Raw genomic sequence first — 9,507 nt, 5'->3', positions numbered from 1 at the left:
CAAACATTTGAGTGGTGATGAACCTAACCCTGACCAAGAGACAGCAATGTGTGGTGGAAGGAATATGAGTCAGACTAGATTCTGATCCTGCCTCTGCCACCATCTAGCTGTATGACCTTGGACAGGAACCTCAGTGATTGGGGAATTCTGTGTCCTCAGTGTGAAATGACGCTTGTAGGGTATGATGATCTCTTCAGTCCTTGCCAGCTCTGTTCTTCCAAGCATAAGCAGCTTTGTAAAGTCTTAAGAGAAAAGAACCACAGCAGCCATTCTGCCCCCACTTCTCACCTGGTGTGTTATTGTAATGCTCATCTGAGGCAATATTTGTCAGAATTTTTGGAAATATTAAAAGTATGGATCAATGCAAGACAATGAGAGATGAAGGCAGAGATAACATCCTATAGCTAACTATCTCTGACCCATTAGTTTTATGTCTTTGTCCCCTGCCCCTTCTATCTAGGTCTTTTTTCTGTATCTTATTTATCTTTCATTTATTGACCCACCCTCAGAGTCTCAACCTCAACCCAAAGGAGGGCACCTTTTTAACATTATAAAATTTCAAGGGGCAGCACATGATATTTGTAATTCCTCAACCTGTTGGTTGAGAAAATATACTTAATCAACATTTAACAAACGTTCTTTGAGTACCCAGGGACTTGATGGAGTATAAATACAGATTCCTGGAGCCTACAGTCTGGTGAGGAGAGACATGTAATAAAAGAATCACACAGGCAAAAGTAAAATACAAAATGATAAAGGGACAATGAATTTGGTAACTTTTACTAAAATACAAAATGCTTTTGTATTTTATTAATCACAAAAACTCCTACATTTACAGAAGGGTAGCATATATATGTACGAGGATATCATTTGTTCAGACTATATTTGGTATATTATTGCAGGCCCTTTACAATAAAACTGCTGTCCCATGTTAGGAGTTTCTATATTGTGTGACCATTGTGTCCCTAGCTAGAATTTAAGCTCATTGAGGACAGAGATCTTGCTTATTATATATTTTCCAAATAAATGTATTGAGATAATTAACTGTTTGCTGATACCTCAGGCAACCCCCAAGTTTATTCCTCACTTCTGTTATCTTCACAATGCTGGATGCTGACCAGAAGCAGGGTGGAGTGGGGGTGGAAAATGTGTTCTACAGGGGTCAGGCTAACAGAGTCTCCACCATCTTGTGGCTGTACTCTCTGGGACACATAAAATTGCCAGGTAAGAGGACACAGGTATGGAGGATATATTCCAACTCTAACTACCTCAGCCCAGAACTGTATTGCTATGTGATGTAATTATTCCATGGCAACTTCCCAACCACACTGGCCTGTATCTCTAGCACCCAGCATGGTGCCCAGTCAACGAATTTTCATTGAATGAACCAATGGAATGTGAAAAAGCATGTTCTTTGCAATCCAGTATCACAAAGGGATTTTTAATCCTTTCTACTATGATACAACAGACTTGGCAAAAAATATTTGCTTTCAGCCGCCACCTGGAAACATTGCAAATACAACTCAGAACCTCACATCAGTTGTCTGCAAAGTGTTCTCATGACTGTGGGAATGGGAGATGACTAGTGGCAGTCAATGGCTGCCACCTCAAGCATGTCCATTGGATTAAACCTCCCTAATAAATATCAGTCTTGTTCTCGGTTCTTTGAAGGGATAAGAGAAGCCTGCTCTCCACCAGCACTGAGACTGTCTCCTGCCAGTTTCAGAGGAAGGGTAACAAGTCCCTTCAACAGGGTAAAATATGCATGCAGACTCCCATTACACACAAAAGAAGGAAACATTAATTTTTTCAAGGTAAATACTTCTGTCAGTCGTCAAAATTCTGGAGTTTTGGAATAAAACTGTCTTATATTTCTAAAGGTCTCTGAGTTTTCAAAGCACTTTTATATTAGTGATCTTAGTTGATCCTCAAAACAACACCATGTCATGGAAGGATACGAGTTTTCATCCACACTCCAGAGGAGAGTGTTCACCAGGTTAGGTAGCCTGCCCGTGTCACGTGGTGGCAAAGAGCTGGAACTAGAGAGCACCCAGACTTCTGACTTCACACCAGCGCTCTTTCAGCATCATATCATGATTCTTATCTTCAGAAGGATGAAGGTCCTTTTGACCCTAGGTTGTGGTTTGGGCACAGTTGCTTCCACCTTTGCAATTACTGTCAAACTTGGTTATTGTCTCCGATGCTTGCTATATAAAATGACCACAGACAGCAAAATCTGAAGGGAGCAGTTAATAAGGAGAATGCTGAGAAAGACGTCCATCTTTCTATATTCCCTCCAATGAAGTCAAGAGCAATTTCAGACAGTGCTCAGATAACTACTTTTTTCAAGCTACAGTACTAAGCTCCCTGTAAAATAATTAAACAAATAGACAACCTGATCACAGTTCTCAGGGAGAACTAACATTTTAGCAGTCTCCTTCTAAATCTCAATTTTCCTAGGCTCTTCTCCACCATGTAACTGTTCTGAGAATGGCCTTAATTCCCACTATTTTTTTTTAACAGACATTGAAACTCAACGTCTTCTTTTACCAAAACATTTACATAAAACACAAGAAATCTATAACTCAGTACAATAAACAGATGGAATTCTCCTTGTCTTTCCTAAAATGACACTCTGTATGTAATAGAACTTACAAAATTTTCTTTTGTTTTTAACTTCTTCAGTTTCTAACAAAAGAACTTAAAATATATGAAATTAATCATATGTGGTTTACATTTAAATCAGGCTCTTTATGTGAAATAGTTGTGTATGAGCACAGTGTCATGCTAATATGAATGTTCAATAAATATTTGGTGAAGGATTGAGAGAATGATGCACTGCCCTGTGAGTACACATTGTCTTTGTTGTGCTGGATGACTTTCTGTAGAGCATTAAAGAAGAGAATTATAAAGCACAGGGTAGAGAATTAGGCCTTTGAAGACAAAGATTCTAGTCATTAGTACTAAATAATGAAATGACTTAGGGCAAACTGCTTGACTCACCAGGCCTTTGGATTTCTCAACAATAGAATGAGAGTGTGGATAAGAATTTAGATGGTCTCTAAGGTTACTTCTAATGCTAGTATTTTCTAATTTTAGACTGAAAAACTATCAGCCAGAGAAAAATATCACTCTCATCAGAAAATAAATATGGAAGAAAGGGTAATCTCAGGCAAGGTTTCTAAGTTTAAATGTGCTTGGGGGGTGAGGGTCTTAAGAATCATAAACAGTCTAATTGAAGACAATAAGGACTTCCCAGAGTCTTACAGACAGTGCTTTTAGCATATTATCATCTGTTACAGAGCCCTATAAAAGGAATATAGTAGAGGGCATCAGAAGTGGGCTCTGAGGAAAAAGGAAGGGTGCTAAGGAAAGCTAATGTTTCTCCTCCTTTTTCTTTTTTTTAACAAAGCAGTTGAGGAAAGGGAAAAAATTATGATGAACTGTTCTGAAGTCCCAGAACTTGGGGGAATGGCTAATATATATATCCCTAGGAATACAAAAGAGAAGAAACTTAAAGCAAATGGAATTGATGGAAGGAGAATCCAACACAGAACTCTAATTTTTGAAGAAACTGGTGGCTTAAACAAGAACTTCAACCTGACACCAAAGGGCTAGATCTGGGATCCAAATAAGAAAGGACTGTGCTCTACCAAAGACCATGAAGGAGCTGAAGAAGGTACCTTAGCCTTGGAGGAGAGGAGAGGAACAATGTGAATAGATTGCCTACAGGACCCCTAACCATGAGGGACAGTATCTTGAAGCTCAGAGAGTGAGTAATAACCTCCTAGAAGGAACTGAACATTTAACTCAGCACCAGATAAGGGAGCTTCATCTGCCTCAGCCTATCATCCTGACAGTCCAGAATTTTCTCCCCCTGTTGTACAACACTTGAAATAAAACAACCACGCAACTGTGTATGTGAGAATTCCGTAGGCAGGCACACCACAGGAGAACATGAAGCTGGGAAGAATATGACTCTGAAATATGATCTTGAAAGAACTTCTCTTTCCTCTTCTCCCTACCACATTCCCTCCCCTTTCTTTGTTTTCTCAGAGAAGGCAGAGAAAAAAATTCTCTTTTCAGTGTTTGTTTATTTTTGACAGAGAGAAACAGAGCATGAGCAGGGGAGGGGTAAAGAGAGAGGAGACACAAAATCCGAAGTAGGCTCCAGGCTCTGAGCTGTCAACACAGAGCCCAACATGGGGCTTGAATTCATGCACCAGGAGATCATGGCCTGAGCCAAAGTCAGATCCTTAACCAACTGAGCCACCCAGGTGCCCCAAGGCAGAGAAAATTTAACTGATACGGAGGCTAAAGACCACTCAGGCCTGCCAAGGAATCCCTTGGCTTTCCCTCTGGGGTTGGTGTCACACCAGCTTACAAAGCTGTCCATGAAGAAAAGCATAGACTCCACCTGAACACTCACTGTGCACCTATCATACCTAAGGCTAGGTTTTTTTAGAGGATAAAAAGATAAGCAAGATGTAGGTCCAAGGAGAGGTAACAGGGTCTCCACTACATGAGTCTGGAAGGGTCACATCCATTGGGCACATATTTCCTGTGTTGTAGTAGAATTTGTGGAAGGCATCTGTGGAAGAGGAAGTCCCCTGGAAAAAAAAAAAAAAAAAGATATAATTACTATAAGGCTTCCAACCCAATGGGGGAAATAAAACAAGGAATAACCAAGACAAAGTAGAATAAACATGTGCCATATGTGAGGTTAAAATAAAGACCGAGTGCAGGAAGAGTCAGGATCACCTCCAGGGTGACTGGAAGGATAGGGTCCCAAGGAAAGGCATCAGAGTCAAGCTTGGAAGGATGGTCTACTTCCATGCTCTGCCACGCCCACACCCACTAAGCTCTACTCTTTTCTTGCCTAGAAATCCTAACGATGCCCTACTTGTGTTTCCACTGCCTCCTATCAATTCCCTTCTCAGAGGGGTAGGGTGACCTTTTAAAATGCAAGTCTCATGCTTCTCCACTGTTCCAGACTCTCTAATTATACTTAGCATGTAGTTCAGTGTTCTTAACTTGGCTTACAAGGCTTCACCTTGGCCTCACTACCTCTGCAGCTTCAGTTTTGTTTTGTTTTAATGTTCATTTGTTTTTGAGAGAGAGTGGGGGGGGGGAGAGGCAGAGAGAGAGGGAGACACAGAATCTGAAGCAGGTTTCAGGCTGTGAGCTGTCAGTATCGAACTAGACATGGGGCTCGAACCCACAAACCATGAGATCATGATCTGGCCGAAATTGGATGGCTGCTCAATCGACTGAGACACCCAGGTGCCCCAGTTTTTTGTTTGTTGGTTGGTTTGGTTTTTTTTCTTAGAGAAAGAGAGAGAACTTGTTCAAGGGGCAAAGGGAGAGAGAGAGAATATTAAGCAGGCTCAACCCTTGGCATAGAGCCCGACACAGGGCTTGATCTCATGACCATGAGATCATGACTGTGAGATCATGACCTGAACCATAATCAAGAGTCAGACACTTAACTGACTGAGACACCCAGGAGCTGTTGCCGCCTCATTTTAAACCCCTGATCTCATTGTGGTCTCTGTCAGCCTTGCTGGTCTTACTCATTTCTTCCCATACTTTGCTCCCATCTGCTATAGGGAGTTTACATTTGCTATTTCCTCAGCGTGGACTCTTCTGTCTCTTCTTCCTTGTCTAATTAATCCCTGCACCATCCCCCTCACACCTCCCCCTATTCTCCTGATACATTCCCCACCTCTACTCCCACTGCCTCTTATTAAGTGTTCCTGTGACATGCTATGCTTATCCTTCATAGCATTTATAATGGTTGATAAATCCATGCTTATTTATGGAATTATTCATTGACAGCTGATACCCCCATACACTGCGAGCTCCATAAGGGCAGAAACTATGTCTTTGTTCTTGCCCTTGTATCTGCAGCACCTAGCTCAGGGCAGACATAAAGTAGGCACTCGTTAACCATTCCTTGAATGAATTAATAGACATTAGAGATCAATCATCCAGTCCCCTTTTAGAAGAGGGAACTGAGGTTCAGAAAGGCAAACTGGCATGTTCAAAGTCCCAAGTTGCTGAACCAGGAAAAGTACTCTTGTCTCCAGACTCTCATTCCATAGGTCTCATCTAATTCTACCACATGGCCCTGAAGCTTGTTCAAGGGTCAAGTCCCAGCCTCCAATTTTATTCCTGGGACAAAAGGTGATTGAGAAGAGAGACAAAAGGAATTATTCATTGAGTCATATGAGCAGTTGAACATAAATGAGAAATTGGGAAATGAAAGACTGAAACTCAAAAATGGATGAGTGGGTGGTGTGGTTAATGTATTGACACCCAGATGAGAGATTGATCTGGGTGACCAGCCTGAGATGTATATGCATACAGGCACAGGGCATGAGGTTTCACAAAGACAGTACATATACCTGGCCAACAGCTAATTAAGAGAAAGAATTTTCAAGGGAACATGTGGGTGTGCTGGAAAGTACAACAGGATCGAGTTTTGTTCAATTGGTTTTGGATCATGAATTCTTCCTGAGGGATAAGGGAGTGGCAGTAGAGGGAAAAAGGAACAAGGTGGAAAATAGACAGTCTATTGATGTTTTCATATTTGAGGAATTGTACTTAATAAATAATGAGGATGCTGTTGAGTTTAAAAATGCTAAGTCTGGGAAAAATAATAATAATGGAAGAATTGGAAGCCAAAGAAATAGCTTATGTCTGATGAAGTGATGGGGGCTGGAGATGAGAGAGGGGCTCCATGCTGGCACCACACCCTTCTGTTCAGCCAGATCACATCTTGGCCATAATCCTTCCTTTCAACCAGTGCCAGTCACAAGGAGGAGGTGTGAATCTGGGGCCAAGGCTGAAACACAAGGTTCATGAGCCACAAAGGGTAGGGCTGCCTCAGCCTAGGCAGAGAAGGCAAGTGCTCTTTTATATTTCTGCTGATAGAAGCACAATGTTTTAACTCAAAACTGGAGGGTTATTAGTTTCCCAACCAAAAGAAAGAGTCTCAAATGTGGGATTCCACATAGCAAGGCTTCTTTTGAACTCCCCAGCCCTCAACATCTGCAGCCGTTTCTGTTCTTCAAGCGTTGCCAACTTCTGTGTTAAAGACTGATATCTGCATGGACACGTGGGTTCTGGCAGCCTCTGTTCAGTGAAACAGGCTGAGGGAAGCAGAGGCAGCAAGGAGAGGGGCAAGGGATTCTTTGTGCGTGGCTCTACTCTAAATCTCCACCTACAGAACAACTTAAGATTGGATAAATATAAAGTGCAGGCTATAAGTGCATTTAGTCTTTTCGTGTGAAACTGCCTGAGACTTACATACGGGTAAATAAATAACAGGAATTAAAAAAATAATAATAGTCCTGTGGTACTCTAGATAATGTTATTTTCAGATTTTAGAGGAGTAAGAATACATTTTAAAATTAATTTTTACACAGAGAATAATCAGAGTGGCAAAGAGAGTACAGACTTGGGCTTACATCGTTTTGAATCCTGGCTGGGTAACTGTGAGGAAGTTGTTCAACCTCTCTGAGGCTCATTTTCCTAGTTTTCCTGCTGTAAAAGGAGAGTCGCAACATTCCTTTGGAGACTTTTGGAAGGATTGGAGATAATATCTGAAAGCACATATGCAGAGCATGAAGTAACAGGCACTGGTTAAATGGCAGCTGCATTTCCACAGAACTATGAAAGAAAACAAGGCAGTGTTTTTCAGGTCACTGTTTTTAACAAATCATTAATGAGATTATGAAACTTCAGTTAGTAAAAATCAACTCAGAACAGATATACAGAGCTGGACCCTGAAAAGCCATTCTTCATTCTGGTTTCAGATCCCGGTTATCAGCCATTCCCCCAATTTCCTTTCATTCATGAAGAGGCTGTGAGGCAAGGTTCTATATCCCTAAAAATGTAGGAAGTTAACTATGGTATGATTTTAGTCACAGCAAAGTTAAGAAGTCCTTAAAGTCCTTGCCTCTTCCACCACGACTTTGCTTTGCTCGCTTGCATGCTCTTAGAGTTGCTGAAAAATCGGCCTCAGAAGGGAACCTGGGTGGCTCTGGACACTCAAGCATCCAACTGTTGATTTTGGCTCAGGTCATGATCCCCGAGGTTGTGGTATCCAGCTCGTGGTGGGCTCCCCGTTGCCAACTGTGGAGCTTGCTTAGGATTCTCTCCCTCTTCCCCTCTCTGCCTCCTCTCTCTCTCAAATTTAAACAAAACAAAACAAAACAACCTTAGAAGAGAAATGTATTTAGCTTAAGGCTTCAAATCCTGTTTAAGTACCAACACTTGCATATTATTAGCTATCACTTCTCTGGAGAGGAGTCCCCAGACTGCATCTCTCTACTAAGTGCCAGCCACATAGCTTCAGTGCCCCAAAAGACAATTATTCCAGCCCATTCTATAGGTTTTTAGACTTGAGCAACTAATGGGAAATTATAAAGTACTTAGAAACCGTACAATTCCATGGATAGTGTCCACACTGCAGTGTTTCTTTGTTAAGAGTTTTAGCGCCTTCACTCCAGTCACAGATTTACTCATTTTTCATGAACACACAGTAACCATGCCTCCTTATAACTACTCCCCACCATCCTCCAATTGAGAATGCCTTCCCCCTCCAGCTTTATTGAAAAATAATTGACCAATAAAATTGTATGTGTTTAAAGTGCACAATACGATGATTTGATATATGTATACATGTGAAAGGATTAACAAAATTAACATACTCATCACCTCACATAGTTACCGTTTCTGTGTGTGTGCATGTATGCACACGATGAGAACACTTAAGATCTACTCTCTTAGCAAATTTCAAGTATCCCACACAGTATATTATTAACTATAGTCACCATGCTGACCTTAGATCTCCAGAACTGATTCATCTAAAGGAAAGTTTAGAAAGCCTTTTAAAAATCCTCTCTCCACCTCAGTTTCTAAGCCTGAAGCAAGAGTCAGCTCAACTATTACATCTGCCACCAAGACTTTGCAGCCATCCTACCCTCAATGACATTTACTTCCTGTGAACTCATTCAAAAGGATTTCTTGAATACCTACAGTGTTCCAGGTCAGGTCCAGAGCGTTCATTATCTGCCACTCTCCTGTGACATTTAGTCATCTGCTTTTGGAACACTTCTGTCATTATTTAACTCTAGTCATCTAAATGGTCGCACTATCTCTTGGATTCATTAGATAGGTTGTATTCATTAGATTTTATTTTATTTTTTTCATGTTTATTTATTTTTGAGAGAAAGAGACACAGAGCGTGAGCTGGGGAGGAACAGAGAGAGAGGGAGAGGGAGACACAGAATCTGAAGCAGGCTCCAGGCTCTGAGCGGTCAGCACAGAGCCCAACGCGGGGCTTGAACCCTCAAACTGTGAGATCATGACTTGAGCCAAAGTCAGACACTTAACAGACTGAGCTGCCCAGGCGCCCCTATTCATTAGGTTTTAAATAAACTTCTGTTCTTCAGAATCCAAGCATCAGTCAATGTGATAAAACAGATCCTTATTGGTGTT

Source organism: Puma concolor, chromosome A1 (genome assembly GCF_028749965.1).
Source record: "Puma concolor isolate L17-30 chromosome A1, mPumCon1.1.hap2, whole genome shotgun sequence".
Taxonomy (NCBI): domain Eukaryota; kingdom Metazoa; phylum Chordata; class Mammalia; order Carnivora; family Felidae; genus Puma; species Puma concolor.
This window is presented reverse-complemented; position numbering follows the sequence as displayed.